Consider the following 16,608-nt stretch of genomic DNA (forward strand, 5'->3'; position numbering starts at 1 on the left):
CCCTGACTCCTCCAAAGAAAATGTTTGTTCAAGAAACACCAAGTAGAAAACACTTTCACAAATCTTATTGTGCCCAAGAGGAGCTGTAAGCAGCACGGCAGACATTTACACTTGCCAGAACTCCATTCTAAATGACCTGTTCAATACAAACGACTGTGTGGCATTGTAATTGCTGCACTGTTCTTCTGCTTGTGTTTATGTTCTTAAAGCAGATGCATGGCAAAGTTTGCAAAATTAAATTATCACGTGTAAAGTTTGTTCTTCCTGTCATGTAGCTAGTGTCCTGAATACTTTGATGAAAAAAATGTGGCTGAAATCCCTAAATTTTACTGCATTTTGTTTTTTTAAAAGGGTGTTTCTTTCCATCTTGAGGTAAACAATAGACCTTGAAGCCTAGGTATAATTAAATACAAAAAGGAACAACATGCAAATGAGTCATGCATATGGTATTTATTTAATACAGCATTCTTCCCAATTTAGTTTTTGCTTCTGAATGAGCAGTCTGTTAAAATAGATGGGTTTGTTCAGGCCAACAGTTTATTTCAGCTTCCCTCAGATAATGCATTGGTTTAGATCCGGAAGTTATTTTTATATCACAATCTCTGTGACTAAGGCTGCTACACTCAACTTTTTGCTACTTCTTTTAAATGGAAAGTGAAAAGCTAATGCACAATTGTTCAACAAGCAGGAGGTGAAATGCTGTAGCGCAGACCCTACCCACCAACCCATGAAATACATGAAGCTTTCTTCACATCCACTGTTTAAGCAGGACCCCCACAATGCCTTCACTTAGGAGTCTGCATAAGAACAAACAGCATAATATCTCAAACTTAAGAGATACAATATGTTTGCAAATTATTTCCATAAGTATGTTAGTAAATGAAAAGAGAAATTTTAAATCAAAGCAGAGGAAAGAGTGGGAGTTCTTCACCAAACAGCTTGTCGCCCAGTAGAAAGTATGTTTTCAGGTTCATATATGCTAAAAAAAAAAAAAAAAAAAAGAAAAAAAAAATTTAAAACACTAAAGCTGCGCCCATTGCTACCAGGTGGATATATCTGGAGTGTTATTGTTCATGGGAAGCATTTGGATGACAACTAAATTCCAGGGAAGAGCACCATAAAATTGTGTTCTGTTTTCCATTAGAAATTGCTCCCTCCATATTTTTCACCACTCTTTGCACACTTCCTTCAATACATTCAGAGCTCAGACTTCAGGATAACTTTTTCTTCAGCTCCCAGTTACAAAAAAGTTGTCTGTTTGCTTTCAAAGACATACAGGTATGAAATCAGCCACGTTTTCAGCATTTGGACACGTGCTGAATCTTATTCCTAGTGATCTGGCAGGTAGAACGAGAGGCCTGAAAATTCAAATTAAATACTTACATTGACATTCAAGGCTGTTAGCACTCATGCTGTTTTTAAAAGTCAAATCCTTACTTCTTTCAGAAAAGTGGTCACCTGCACACCAAAAGGTTTTTCTTAAGTTAAGAATGTCCCTGCAACCTCAGCACATGGTGCAAAACAACCTCAGTGATGCACACATTATTTGGGGACCTCACAAGTCCAGCTCCTAGATGGAGCTGCAGTACCCAGTCCTCCCACATTGCAAAGTTCACAATTTCACTCGTGTGCCCTTTGTCTCTTAATATGGTAATTACCTAATGAGATACCTAAAATGCCATACTAATTCTACAAAATACCAACCCTTTACTACCAGAGCCTGCCTCAGTGTCATCAAAGTTCGTCCCACTTGCCGGGAGCAATGTCAGAGGATCTGTATACAGCCTAACCCTTTAGCACAGTAATGCTACAAGACTGAGTTTATTTTCTTTTATCTTTTCAGTGCCAAATCTGTCATTTCTTTTATCTAAAACATATCAAATATAGCTAGAGAGACTGAAGAATTAGTCTACTGCCTCAAAGGCAGAATCTTCACACTCATGTCACCCCTAGCAGAGGCTTGCCTGGCATCACCACCATGGATGAGTACCCCAAAAACTCCCTAGGTTCCAACTCTCAGCTCATCTTACACTGGAGACCTCAATCCACCTCTACCTCAAACCCCCTTTGCTACAATTTAAGCCCACTCTCTTCTGCTGTCTAGTGTGGAGAAAGCAAGCATTCAGTCCTTGCTCAGGCCTATTCCTCACCAAAAACTTTTTCTATACTTGGTTCTCTCTCCACTAAATTTTTTTGTTGACACATCTTGTCACAAATCATACCTAGACCTACAATTTCTTCATTTTCCTCTACATACAAACCCCAGGTATAAGTTACCTACCAGTAACCTACTAGGTCTCCTTTGCAGGAGCATTCAGAAGAGGGAGGAAAAAAAAAAAAAAAAAAAAAAAAAAAAAAAAAAAAAAAAAAAAAAAAAAAGGGGGGGGGAGGGGAGGGCAGTTCTCTCTCACTCTCAGATATAGAGCCATGGGCCAGAATCCACAGGTACTGTAAATTGACACATCTGTAGTTAAAGGGCTATGTAAATTCAGAGTTGAGGTAGGGTAGTTTGTTCTGCTGCTGCTTTAGGAAAAAGATAGGAGAAAGACTAGATCTTCGTTTTTCATTTGTGGCTATATGAGAAATTCAAAGGGTTGTGGGGGATACTTTAGGCATTATTTTGAAGATTTTCGTTGTTGCTGAGCTAAAGCATCCCTCAGATGCGCCCACGGGTGTGTAGAGGTCAATTTAATTTTGTCTTCCTGCTCTGGGTTTGTTAAAGTAAAACAGCAGCATGTTACATCTCCCTAGCAAAGAACTGCTTTCCCACGGGGAGAACGACTTCTTTACTGGAAGGCCGAGGTGGGGGGGCGGGGGGGGGGGGGGGGGCTGTCCTCGTCCGTCCACGGCCGCCCACTGCCCTGTGACGCCGAGGAGGCAAAGGGTCACTCCTGGGGAAAGAGCAATTACAACCGGAGCTGCGCAGCGCGCTCCAAACCCCACGGAAAATCACAGATCGGGCACGGCGTAGCTTTGTCTGACTGACGCTGACAGTCCCACGGAACAGGGGGGTGCCTGACGGGGCCGGGGGCACGCCGAAGGACCGCGATGGGTCGGTGACTCTTCCAAGGAAGAGCACGTCTCTCCTCGCTTACAAAAAGTTGACATCAACCCAGTTGAAAAGTAGGTTAATTAGTAGTGTCTGACACAGCTCCCCAGCAGTGACTTCAGGTGCCGCACATTACTGCTATTCTGCTGCAAAAGGCTTTGTTTGCATCTCGCTTTGTAGCCTCGAGTGTCTGAATATTGAGTAACTGGGTATTTGATTTCTTTGAAATGCACTCGCGTTATTCCAATAAACTGTATCCTTTAATCGAGTTATTTTTTTTAGTGTAATGAAAATATTTACAGCACTTTGCTAGTATATATATGACTTTCGGCAATGAAGTCATTTTTCCTTTATCGTCGGAACTCACCGATGTCCCTGAGTGAGGGGATGTGGTGACGGGGAGGGACTAGATGGGGTCAGCAAACTCCTGCGCAGGGACTTACCCCGGCCAGGGTTGTTTTGGGGGTTTCATTTTGGGCTTTTTTCATTAAAAAGACTGAAATATTTACACTCCTGAGAAGGTCTCGGTGAGCTCGGCAGAGCCCATATCCCCGCTCTGGCCATGGGAAGCCAGAAAACCTTTCCACCTTCGAGGATGTCGAAGGAATTGCTCTGGACGGGCGCTGTCCCCGGCCTCCCGGCCTGGACCCGCAGGCCAGTGCGGCGCTAGCGGGACCCAGTTCGTGTCGCGACAGAGATGATGTCGGGGTGGCGGTGACAGGCGGCGCGCAAGGCCGGCCCCAGGCGAGCAGCGCGGACAGCTGAGCCTGACGCCAACCCCGGGATGCGCTCAGCTTTCCAACGGCCTCTGGGAGAGGTCTCTTCTCTTTTTCTTCTTTCCTTTTATTAACTGAATGAGAACGCATGAGGGAAGGCAGGCGGAGTTAATGGTGGGATTAAACATGGGAGAAATACAGACTAAATTGCTGAACGTTCACTCCTGCTGCTCAAACGAAGCTGCACACAGCTCCTCTGTACTGAAGAGTCCTACACAGCAAGTTTCTCCCTGCTGCGGTGGTTTCCCTGAAAGTCTGCTGAGAAGGGCCCCCCTCTCCTTGCGACCCTCAGTACCCAGCGAAACCCCCCTGTGCCTCTTGCCTGCCTATTAACCTGCCGGTGTGACCCCTAAAAGTCTCTGGCAGTTCGCTGGTTTGTCCACCCCTGGTAGTGCCCCTGTGTGGGGCGCAGCTCCTCGAGGAGGAACAGGAGGAAATCGCTGGGCGAGATCCCCTGTGCCAGATGGGATTGCTATTCCAGAGGGAGCAAGTGGCCAGAGATGGCGGAAACCCGCGCAGAGGGACAACCTTTGAAGCTGCGCGGGAGGGAGCGGAAGAGGGGTCGGGACAGGGGGTCCACTCGTGCTCCAGGGAGCGGGGGGTGCTGAGTGCACCTCTCTCAGCAAAGAGATCTGCAACACGTTCAGATACCTCCCCCGGTGTTGCCATGTCCTGCAAAAGCCCAGAGCAGGCTCAGCTGTACCTGCCTTCTCTGCTTAGCGTAAGGCACCGCTCCGGCGCGGAGAGAAGAGCTGATCAGCTGCTCACTTATGAAACCCCGGGCCCCACTTTGGTGCGGTTTTCTCTTTCCCGTGTTCCCTGTAAAGCCAAACAAAATCAAACCCAGTTGCCTTGATCTGATCCAAAAGATGTACCAGACCAAGTCCGTTCTCTGCAGAAATGTCCTTGTTTCAATTTCCGCTGAAGTCTATTGCTTTTTCTTCTCAGGCAGGCAGCCGTGCAGCCACTGTTTTAATGTGCGGGGTGAATCGTAAGGTCATCGGGGTTTTCGGGTTTTCGTGTGCTCTCGGAAACTTTTTAATCTTTGTTTGCAAGGGGGTGAACGAGAGAGGTCCCCAGTCAATCCCTCTTCCATTAAAACAATTAGATCTTGCCTGTTGACTTTACCTAGCTGTGATGGGGCGGGGTTACGGGAAAGAGCCTCTAAATATATATTTTAAAATCCTAACCCTCCTTTAAATGGCCGGTTTGGGAGGGCTGGGGTCTGGTCTGCTCCAAATACAGTCTAGTCCGCGTTATTTATACTGTACTCTCCAAAGTTTGCAGGCTTCACGGATGAGAAGCGAAGTGCTCCTGGAATCGGTTCAAAACGTGCTCTGATGTACACATAAACTTCTGGAAAGTATCTGATCATTGTGCCCGAGTGCGCTGACCCGCCTCCCATCGATGGGAATAAAGCGAAAGCATTCGACTTAAAGAAAGCCGCAGAACTTAATTAATTCGATGCTTTAATGGTTATAGAATCTGCAAAACACTAGTATTAATTTAGATCCTGGCATCTGGTTTCACTGAAGTTCATGTCGATGCGCGCACTGCCCACCCCAGCTCTGCGGCTGCCGCGGGCGGGCAAGAGGAGCGGGGAAGGTGCCACGGCCCGGGCCGGCCGCTCGGGAGGGCTGGCCACGGGTGGGAGCGGAGCCCCCTGGACTCGGGAGGCAGAGGAACCCTCTGGACAGGGGTGAGAGCGGAGCCCGGCGCACACGCAGCCGCAGCCCGCCGAGAGCCGCCCGACGCCGCGGCCGCGCAGAGCCCGCGGAGCAGCGCGCCCGCGGCTCGCTCCTGCTCCTACGCCCGTCCCGCACCCGCAGCCGGCCGGGCCGGTGGGTCCGGACCCCGCGTGTCCCTTCGAAGGGCTTTTAGCGCCATACACACGCCCGCGGGGCTGTTTGCCCACGCTTCTCAAATCAGGCAGCGGTGTGAGTCGAGTCGGCTTTTTCCGATTGTGAAATCTTTAAGACAAAGAGTCTCCTTAAATCATGAGATTGACAGACTTGAAAGAAAAAATTGATAATGTTAATAAGCAGAGTTTGCTGGGAAGATGACATTTAGAAAAGGGTGAGATGCCTCAAATTGAATTTTCGCTGGTGAAACTAGGAGATTCTAAAAGGCCACAGATGAGATGATTTTTATTAAACATTTGCACTATTTTAGAAACTAAACCATAATTCATCTGCACTAAAATTTAACGACTTCGATTCATCAGAAAAGTTTACTCTTGGACTCTGTTTCAAAGACAGAACAACAACGCAAATGACAAGCTAAAATGATTTTGCCTCTCTGATTTGCAGTGGGCTGGTGTGTTCTTGTGCCCAGACCGAAGATTCATATTCAAATCCCAAAGTCATAAAATTTAGACTTTCGCATTTGTCTTTTTCAAACCAAAACTTGACTAAACCAGAGTCCGGGATCAAAAGCGCACAAGAGCTATCACTTTCTCAGGGGACTGCAAAAGAGACTCTCCGCAGATACTGTGGCCGTATTGAAGACAATTTGGGAAACATTGGGCAACACGTCTTGTCCCTGGGAACCAAGTTGCACTGCTTCTTCTGAGGTTTCCCTGTCAGCCCTGGTTTAACAGAAGTTGTCTCCGGGAAGGTTTCTCGGGAAAGACGTGCAAGGCTCCATGTTGGGCATAAAGGATGAGCAGAGTCAGGGAGGTGTGTGTGCTCTTGGGACTTTGTTGCTTATGCTGGCTTGGCATCGTTTCCCCCCCAACCCCGGATCCTTTTCTGGGGAAGCGGTGACAGGAGAAAGCGATGTGTTCTCAGACGACAATATCTGATCACCCAAGGGAGAACATCACCTGGATGACAGCCCCGAGGCACAGCCCGGCTCCCACGGCCGGGGCAGCCCAGCCCTGGCACCTCAGCTGCCCTGCCGGGAAAAGTGTATTTACTCTGTTACTGAACGGGGTGTTCCCAACACCACCCTGACACGTTCGCCTCAGTCCCTGTGTGAGCAGGGCTTTGCACAAAACAACCTGGCCTGAGTTTATTCTTCAGGCTCGGAATAAAGAGAAACCGTCTCGTTGCTTCTTGATCTTTTCATTTCCTTTCTCTGGCCCGGGTGGAATCCCTTGCCCGCCCCGCACATTTTAAGCCATGTCTGCGGGACTCCAACTAACCCCAGATCAGTTTTTTTTCAAAAGTATTTAAGCTGCAGAATTTGCTGACACATAAATAAGCCATCAAGGCTCTCGGAAGCTCATGAATCTTTCACCGAAGTATGTGTGAGGACTTACACACTTGTTCCACGCCGTAATACTTCTAAAACTTTCACAAAGACAACTCTGGACCAAAAAAAAAAAAAAAAAAAAAAAAAAATCAAACACCCCTGTTTAACAAGATAATTCCTGCTTTCAGTTTTATTTCTATTTTCAACTTCCTATTCTTTTGTCCCGTGACATGGCGCTTTTTTCCCCCTCGGGGACTCCTTTCTCTCCTTTCTCCCCTTCCATTCTGAACTGTTTTACAGCCCCGCTTTGTTACTGTCAGGAAAAAATGTCTGGAGAGCCCTGTCTCCTAAAGAAGGAACAGAAAAGGGAGGACTGGAGCTGCAATGTTGCCTATGCATGCAGAACATCCCAATCTGTTTTTGTGCATTGAGTTGGGGAGAGGGCAGCAGGGAGCGTGCACCCAGCCTCCTTCCGGACAAAGGGAGGCCGGACAGCTGCGCACCCGCCACAAAAGATTCACTCTTCTGTCAACTCTGTTTACTTAGTGTTGTTTCTGACCTCTGTGTTACACTTGTTGCTAATACATATGCTTATCAAACCATTTTAATTGGCTTTCTTCATAACAGTAGTCACCGTGCTTTTTTTTTCCAGCGTGTGTTTCCAAACAACTTAATTGACTTCTCTAATATTCATCTTCTTGTGCTCTAAACCACTCGTTTCTCCCGCCACGCTTCCCAGCCTCCGGGAAAAAGGGCCGGGGTGCCTGCATAGAAAAACTTCACCTTTCAGAGGGCATGGCTGTGCAGGAAACGAGTCCCCGCACCCCAAGGGGACAGCCGTGTCGCCGGGCTGGCACAGAGGATCCGGGCCGCGCGTGATGAGGTGTCTGCTGGCAGATAGGCGAGCCGACTGTCCCGGTTTTTGCTTGCTTTACGGCACTCGGTGGACCGCTGCCAACCCGACGAGAGCCGGACCAGCCCTGGGAGCTGCCCATCGATCAGGAGCGCGGCCCGGCCGCGCGGGGCTCCGCGGGTGCGCACGGCCGCTCATAGCCTCGGCACCGCGCAGGTAGAGCCGCCGGGGCCGCTCCTCCACCCCGCACCGGGGCCTTGCGGCCGGGGCAGCCAGCGGGGAGGCGCCCGGAGCTGGGATCAGCCGGCCTGGGGTGCCGGCACGCCGGGAGTGGCGGAGAGCAGCCAACCTGCCCCCCAAACCACAGAGCCCCTAACACCACTCCCCGCGGACTCTGCCATCTGTAGTAATCTCTTCGCTTGAGCCTCGCCCTTTTTTTCTTTTTTTTTTTTTTTTTCCCTCAATTTCCTAATTAATTGATTGCACTCGGGTTTGTAATGGAAACAATCCTGCCAGGCCGGATGGTTGTTATGATTTGCTTTCTTTAGCTTTCCTTCCCCTTCGCTAGCATTGTTCGCGGTGACTGTCTGGGCTCAGATATGATGTTGGGACAGCGCCTCCCTTGAAATGGAAACAGAGGCCTGAATAAAGAAGGGTGGAAAAAAAGTACTTTGTAGTCTGCATCGTCCATCTTTAATTCAGAGACGCATCTATACTCCTGGGAGCGCCGCCTTTGATCTCTTTGATTTTTACACCAGATCTGTTATGGACTAAAATTCCTAGGTTTTCCATAGAAACATCTCCATTCCTTCGGGATATTGATGTTTTCTTCTTCCTAGGGGTTATGATATGGTAAATCAGATTCAGAAAAGCATGGACAATGCCAGCATTCATGGGTCGGGGGGCGGGGGTGGGGGGGCGGGAGCCTCTCTCTCTTCTCCCAATGAATCAAAATATTGTTTATTCTGTTGCTCTTTAAGCCCAGTCACTTCAGCTGCCTTTCAGTGCCTTCAACTCTGGAAGAGGGGCAGCAGCAGCAGCAGCAGGTTGCGTTGCCATGGGGACCCTACTGTATGGCAGCAGCGCCAGCCCCAAAGACAATGCCTTGCAAAGGGGCTTGAAAAGTGAGGTTTCTCCCTTTGCCACGCAGCCACTTCCGATGGAACAAGCATTCTCCTTTCGGGACCCTCATCTTGTCACTAGAACAATGTCTATCTTCGCCTGCCAATTTTTTTTTCTCTATCCTGCCTTTGATCTATAAAAAATCAAAAGAACAAAGTCAGGGGAGAATAGGGGGCTTTTTTTTTTGTTGTTGTTGTTGCTGATGCACAGAACGGGCTTTTATAATTTGGGTCTACTTTTATGCCTGAGAATTTCAGGGGCAGGGAAGGAGGGTAGTTTTATTCGTGTGTTGGGCTCTCTCCAGTCCTGACGACCCTGGGCATGGCGTGTGCCAAAGGCCCCCCTCCCTGTCCCCTCCCCCTCCCAAAACAGCCCAACCAAATAAGTACGGGTGCTGCCCAGCCTGGGTGTCCCCCACTCCTCAGCCTTGGCCATGAGATTCTCCTACAGGTTGGGTCCTTCCCACCTGCTGGGCCCAGGACACCACTGGGGTGACAATGACCCTTGCTTGCTGTGACCCAGAGAAGATCACCCAAGCCTACTAAGTAATGCTGATGTGTACAATGAAAAGCATGCCCATCACACTACATTTCAACAAATAATGAAAATGATGCTGTTTCCCAAGTCATGGTTTTGTGTAAATGTTAGAGGCATGAATGTGAGACTAACACCCTTTTCGAAAACAATCCGACAATTCTGGACTGTGTGAGATGCTGAAATGCTGGAAAAAGAAGTGGAGTGTCCATGCAAATACGCCAGTGTGCATTTGACTTCTTTGTTTGTAAGTGGCAACAGTCACTGTCACATGTGTAGGACAGGCTATAAATAATCCTAGATGAAAAACTGGGGCTAGTTTTGGTTCTTTCCAGGAGGACAAGTGGCTGGTTGAGTTCACATGTGACTCCATGCATGTAACCCTCCTGGAATTAACCCTCATGATCTGAACCCAGCTCAGCTCCTTGCCTTGCTTCGAACAGCGGGAAGTGTTGATTTCTCCAAAAGGATTGCATTACAACTAGTTTCTTTTCATTAAAACCCCGGCAGAGGAAATAACAGAAATGACTGCTCTGTGCTGTATCAGTTTCACTGGCTTTGGTGCCTTGACTAAAACGTGTTCCTGCACGATTCACTGATTAACTCAATCACAGGCTGGTTTCCTACTCTGGAGGAGTCAGTTTCTGGGCAAGAGAATATGGTAGGTTGGAAAGTGAGTGGAAGTTAGAGGAAGGTTTATTATGAAACTCAGAAATCATTGGTGAGAGCTTGTTTTCTCCCTGGCTGTCTTTTCTTCATTTTTGGAAGTAAATCACCAGCTTCAAAATGCTTAGATGAAGTCAATTAATTTAGAGAAAGGCATCAGACCCCTAGACTGGGATTATGCTGCTGGGAAACTTTTGCTGTGGACTGCAAATGGAGGCTGATGCACCCCTCACTGGAGGGCTGTAAGCAGGGACTGGGAATTGGACGGTTTGCTGGGGCTCAGGGACCTCACTTGAGCATTTATGTCAGACAGACATGAAACAGGGTGACGGAGCCTTTTTCCAGCAGGGCAGAGTCATGGGCGGGCACATGGGTGTTAGAGCGCTGTATGTCCCAGCAATGTGCTGTGGCAATCTCGGGTCTGGCTGTAGATCACAACTGGAGTGCTCTGGGCACACCATGAGAGAGCCAAGTCTCCGCTGTTGCATCTCCCTGGCATCACCTGACCATTGCCAGTGTCTCCCAGCCATTGCCTACAACCTGCATTGGATATGTGAACTCAGATCCCACACCATGAGACAGAAGTCCTTCCCTCAGTGCCCAAGGGTTGACTCTTTACCATCTGGAGCATCCCCATTCCTCACAGTCTATACCCAGAAACCACAGAAGTGAGTCTGTCATAAAAATGATCATTGAGGTGGTGGATTTGCACAGCACTAGGAGGGCTTGGGGACGCATCCACGCCATCCACATCCACACCATACACATCCACACCATCCACTTGCAGGCAGGCAGTACCTGGACTTTACAGAGCTGTGTTTCACCTCTCTGAAAGATAACCATCGGAAGATGTGACAGGCAGGACTGGGGCTCAAGATGAATTCCCCTTCCCTCCTCCTCCTGTTCCCCACACCCACCCCGGGGAATCGACTTCCCACCCTATTTGGTCACATTCTCTTCCCAAGATTAATTGTTGGGTCAGAGTGGATTCACCATTGTATCAGCCTGCAAGTGCCATTCTCCTTTATCTTTTTTTTCTTTTTTTCTTTTTTTTTCTTTTTTTTTTTTTTTCCGGTAAGAGTGTTTTAGTAAAACTTCAGCCCCTCCCTCTTTTCTTTGCTCCCCTATCTTTTAGGGCGGGGGGCAGCTACCCTGATCCGACCTTCTGAGCTGAGATGCATCAACCATGCCTTTTAACTGTACAATTATGCATACTCCCTAAATGCTGCTTTAATAATAGAATTTGCAAAAAAAGCCTCAGCGGGTCGGTGTTTAGGACGGCAGCGAGACGCCTGGAGCAGCTCTCTCTCCCCCTCAGACACACAGACAGGTTTGGGACAGGTTTGCGGGGGACCGGTGAAAGTGTACCCCCCCCCCCTCCGAGATGGGTGACACCATCCCCGTGGGGAGCCCCGGGAAGACCCTGGAAGGCGCGGGTAGGGGGATGCAGGAGTGTGATTTTGGGGAGCAGCAGCCTGACAGTGGAGCTGGATCCACGGAGAATCAGGCGCGGCCCCGAGCAGAATCGAGGGCGCGAGGAGGCGGCGTCTCCAGGCGTGCTGACTTCAGCGCAGTAGACGGATGGGACCGGGGGATTCGGCTGCGGCCGAAGGCATCGCCCTCCGCAGCCGGCAGAGCCGCGCAGCCCGGTGGGGAACGGGGCAGGGCTGCCGTCCCCAGCCTCCCGCCGCCCTCCGCACTTGCCCCTTCCCCCGCCATCGGCACCGCGCAGCGGGGTCCCCCGGCAGCCACGTCCGGGGTCCCGCCGGCAGCGGAGAGGGGTGAGCCCCTCGGAGCGCCCCGGGCACCGCCGGACTCTCCCCGGCCCCGCCGCTAACGGGGTCTGTCCCACGGGAAATTCCCACCCGGTTCTCGCTGCCGTCCGTGAGACTGCAGAGCCTGCAATCATTCCCCTGCCAAAGCCACCCTGTGAGGGGTGCTGGGAAGGAGACCCAGACACCTTCATATCTCAATTTTTCTTCTTTGGACAGGAAATGTGTGTGGAGGGGGGGGGGAGGGGGCGGTGTGGGTCGAGATCGTAAATTTCATTGATTACTTGCAGACTGTACAGAGCATATTCAAGCTTTCATGACAGCTTCTGGAGACATAACGACTGGACAATATTGCCCGAGCACTACAAACTCTCTTTAACTACTACAAAGAAATCAGCAGGTAATTATAGGCTCGATTGTATACATAATAGGCATCGGAAATCGGAGAATAACTGTAGGCAGCGATTCTGAACCAGAAGAAGAACTGTCGTGCTTCAAACTCTCATACAATAGCTGCTCATTGTGCTGGGTGTCTTATTCTAATTACAGATACCTGCACAGCATAGCAAATATAGAAGAGAGACAATTCCTTGATTTTCCTGCCAGAAAAACTCACCCTTTAGAAATTAAAGATATAAAGGCAAAACAAACCATGTGGGTATTCCTGAAACAGGCGATGATGCTGAGCTGTGCCCTCTGTTCTGGAAGAGCCCTTTACTGCTCAAAAGGAGCAGAATTTCTGACCGGAACTGGACTGCTGGCAGAAAAAAAAAAAAAAAAAAAAAAAAAAAAAAAAAAAAAAAAAAAAAAAAAACACTTTTCTCGAGACGCCTAGAGAATTACCTTTTCCACAGAAAAAACTAATAATTATATAAGAGCGCCCGACCATAATCAGCCGAAAACAACAATCGATTCGGGAACATACCAACCCTTACTAAAAATAGAGGTTATAACATTCGAAATTATTTTTTCTTGACACTCGGAAAAAATAGACACGCTGGCTTTTCTATACCTAAGGGAATATAAATATTTAATTCTGATATAGCGATTGTTTCCTTTTTAAAAGATGGTTTTGTTTTGAAAATCATTACTGACATTGCCTGCGCAGAATAATATCTCTCCTTTAACCGACGATTTCTCCTTCCAAAGGACTCTAAATCCCAGTAAAATCAAGGAGAACACTCCTAAACACTCTAAAAACTCTCCCGGTGTCGATGCCCATTTCATTCGAGCGCTTCCTCAGTTCCCGTTTCTTTCAGGTGAAGTTTTCCAACGAGTTCCCTGGCTACGAGCCCGGGCGGTGCCTGGCATGTTCGGCCGTGCGTGGGTGAAGCCCCGCACCACCCGTCCCCTCGGGTCTGATCCCTGCTCTCTCCGGCAGGAACGAGCCCCGGCGCTCTCCGTACAACTTCGCTTTGAATATCATCTGGCCTGAAAGTTCACTTCGGTTGTTTTGCCTCTAGGGGTACGTGCTATGTTATTCTAGGTCACTCGTGACTTACAAGCTTAAATAAACATGTGTTCACATCAAAACCCAGCCGCACAGAGGCAAACAATCCGAGGTATCATTTCAGCCTGTGGGGAAGGTTGTGTCCACCGGTTCGGGTTTGGCTGTGTCAGGAGGCAGCTCCGGGCAGGGGCTGCGCACCCCGGGGGCGGCGGGGGTCCGCCGCTCGGCGGGCGCTGACCTTTGCCGTCGCTTCGACTCCGGCGCCACCCGGGCAGAGCGGGGGGCGCAGGGCTGGGCACGCCCTCCACGCGTGTCCGTGAGATGGGAAAGACAGTCGTCTGGGAGCAACCAGCCGCCAAAGAAATCAGATTTGGATTCCTCGCGATCACAAATGTCTTATTTGTGAAGTCCGATTGCTGTTTTTCTAAACGTCATTTTTCCGCGTAGTTGTAAACGAGATAATGTAATTGTCGATTTAAAAATTTCAAATGGTTTAGAGAAATAAATTCTCTGTCTAACTGGCAACGAGTAATAGTTAAATGTCTCACTCGGTGCCATTCAATCCTGCTTCTGCAACAACTGTTTTGGCTAAGCTAGGTTGCTGGTTTCAGCCTATCATCTTGGTTTAATGCCAAGTTAACGTTAGATCTGAAGAAAGATGTTCCTATAAACATGAATAATTTTTTTCAAAATGCTTCTGACCTAAATCGTGACGTGAAAATAAAACACACAGAGAGAGAGGGAGGGGAAGTGCTGTTTCCAAAATTTAAAGACAGTAAAAAATTGATCATAAAAAAAAAAAAAGTCTCCAGATGAAGACCGTAAAGGTAAATCAAAGCAGAGCAACTGTTTGCCATATCACTTGTACTTTTCCTGTTGGGCTGCACAGTATTTTACCCTGGAAGTGCTAGCAAGATGTGCAGGTATCCAGTTACATCAAAAACTGCATTTGGTATAAATATTCTCTTCCAGAGAACCGCTTTATCACGTTTCCAAATAATAACGTACCCTTTGAAACAAAAGCCTCACATCAGGTGTCATTCTATTAATGAATGATGCTCTGCCTCATAAATATGAAAGGTGACTGTATTTATGAAAAGTGACTGTTCTCTGCCCTCTCTGCCGCCCGTCCCGTCCCGTCCTCTGCCGCCTCTGACGAGGAGAGCGGAGTCCCGGCCGCCGCCCAGAGCCGCCCGGCTGCAGCCCGGGAAGAGGCTCCTCCGTGCCTTCCGAGAGGGCTCCGGGGCGATGCCTTGGACTCCAGGCTTCAGCCATCAAATTCACGCACAAAACGCTCCACCCAAATGGCAACTTTTGTTTGTCCGCCTAAAGTCTTATGATGTTTGCCCTATTTCAGCAAGAGAGGCTTGTGAGAAGGATAGGTCAGATTTACATCAGGGTAGCCTGCCTGCCTCCATCCTTTCGCCTGTGACACCTGTGAATTTCTCAGGTGCGCGGTTGCACCTTTGCCCTCACGTCTGTGCCATCAGCGGTGTCGGGACAGTGCCTGGGATGAGGAGACGTGTGCCATGACATGTTTGTCATAACTGGTCCCAAACCCCAGCTGCTACTGCAGCTCGACAAAGCCACGCTGTGAATTGGGCAGATTAAGAATCTGTTGATCGCCCTGGCCACAAGTTCGCTTTTCTGACCTTATATCCCTGTACAGCCGATCCTTTGGTTTGGTCTGGTTTGGGCTTTTTAAAAGCCGACTCTTACGTGTTAAATAGTCGGCTCTTTAACCAGCAACTAGCAATCATCAGACATTAATTTATACGGCTTTTACAAATACCTAAGCTATTTAAAATGCTGAACTGGGTTGTGTGTGGCAGGGAACATCTATCTATTGAATAGGCAGTGTCACACGGTAGCATGCTCTCTTGTCAAGGGTGATTGTGTTTTAGGCAAACATTTGAGCAAACATAAAGGCAAAGGTCAAGTACTGTTCAGTTGCAGTGTGTGCTAATTCACCTAGCTAACCAATGGGGCAAAAGTTGCATTTTCTGCGAGCACCGCAGACCAAACCTCTGCTAAGGGCATTATTAGCTGTGAGCTGGCTGTGATCGTTTCCAGACAGCTCCCGGGTGGAAGGGCTGGAGGCTCGGAGGGTGCCCGGGGTGCAGCTACTGCACCATCACCTCCCGTTGCTAACAAGTGCCTTCCAATAAGCTGGTGGTTTTTGTACTGCTCTGACCTCATCTTTTTCCTTTTTTTTTTTTCTCTTTTTTTTTTTTCTCTCCCTCTTTTCCTTGCTATTTATTTCTTTCCTGTTATTCGCTTCCTCTCCCTCCCCATTCCCGGACAAACGAAGATGGGCTGTCCATCGCCAGCCGGCTCGGTGTACTGAGCAACTCCGCAGAAACTGGGCGAGCAGGGACTGGTGGCAGGGAAGTACAGTTTGGCTCCTCATTGAAAGTGCGTGGGGAGGAGGAGGAACCGAGTTACTTTATTATCCTCATTCCTCCCCACGTCGTCGCAATTTAAAAAAAAAAAAAAAAAAAAAAAAAAAAAAGAGTCATGTTTTGAATAGGAAAGGCTGGAATTTATTTCTGAGGGTGATATACCTGCCTATTTTTTCTAGCAAACATTATTTGTAATAGGAATTTTTTTTCCTGCTCTCTATCAAAAAAAAAAAAATTAGAGAAGAATCAAAGGACTGGGTGGTGGTTGTCATACTCGCAGCTTAGAAGTGCCACTCTGTCATTTTGCCTCTCTCTCTTTTAGGGGAAGGAAAAAAAAAAAAAAAAAAGATGACCCATTCCTTCCTTCCCGGTTCAGCCTGGAGGGCTCGCACTTTGAATCAATAGTCATTTTATTTGAACCAATGGCTGTGCTTCCACCCAAGCTGTACGTACAGTACTTTTCATAATAAACAGGGAGTTCACAGTTGTGGTCTTAAGGCACTCAGGTCTGGGGGATGCACGTGCAAAATAAATAAATAAACAAATAAATAGCTAATTAAATTTTAAAAAATAGCATTACAGTGGAATGAAAAAGAAATCAACCAAAAAAAGAAAACCCTAACAAACCGCCAAATAAAAACGATTATTTTGAACCCAGGCGAAAGCTCATGAAATTTTTACTTGTTGCCTTGTGGCACTCACCTCCCAGACCCGCACCATGGGATCTGGCTCTGCCTGGCTCTGCTGCTGGGAGAAGCAGGAGGATTTTTTCTTTTTTTTTGACAAAAC

At 48.2% G+C, this 16,608-nt stretch overlaps 1 long non-coding RNA gene across 1 annotated transcript; it reads right to left on the reverse strand.

The window, feature by feature from the left end:
• Nucleotides 1-435: 435 nt before the first annotated feature.
• On the reverse strand, nt 436-2,315 carry LOC136295420 (uncharacterized). The gene is made up of 3 exons (XR_010722668.1): nt 2,282-2,315; nt 1,384-1,458; nt 436-979 (listed from the first exon to the last, which is right to left on the reverse strand). It is a non-coding gene; the product is annotated as an uncharacterized lncRNA (long non-coding RNA).
• Nucleotides 2,316-16,608: the final 14,293 nt, after the last annotated feature.

Source organism: Chamaea fasciata, unplaced genomic scaffold, assembly GCF_029207755.1.
Source record: "Chamaea fasciata isolate MVZ Bird 193981 ecotype frontalis unplaced genomic scaffold, bChaFas1.0.hap1 SCAF_11, whole genome shotgun sequence".
In the NCBI taxonomy this organism is placed as follows: Eukaryota; Metazoa; Chordata; class Aves; order Passeriformes; family Sylviidae; genus Chamaea; species Chamaea fasciata.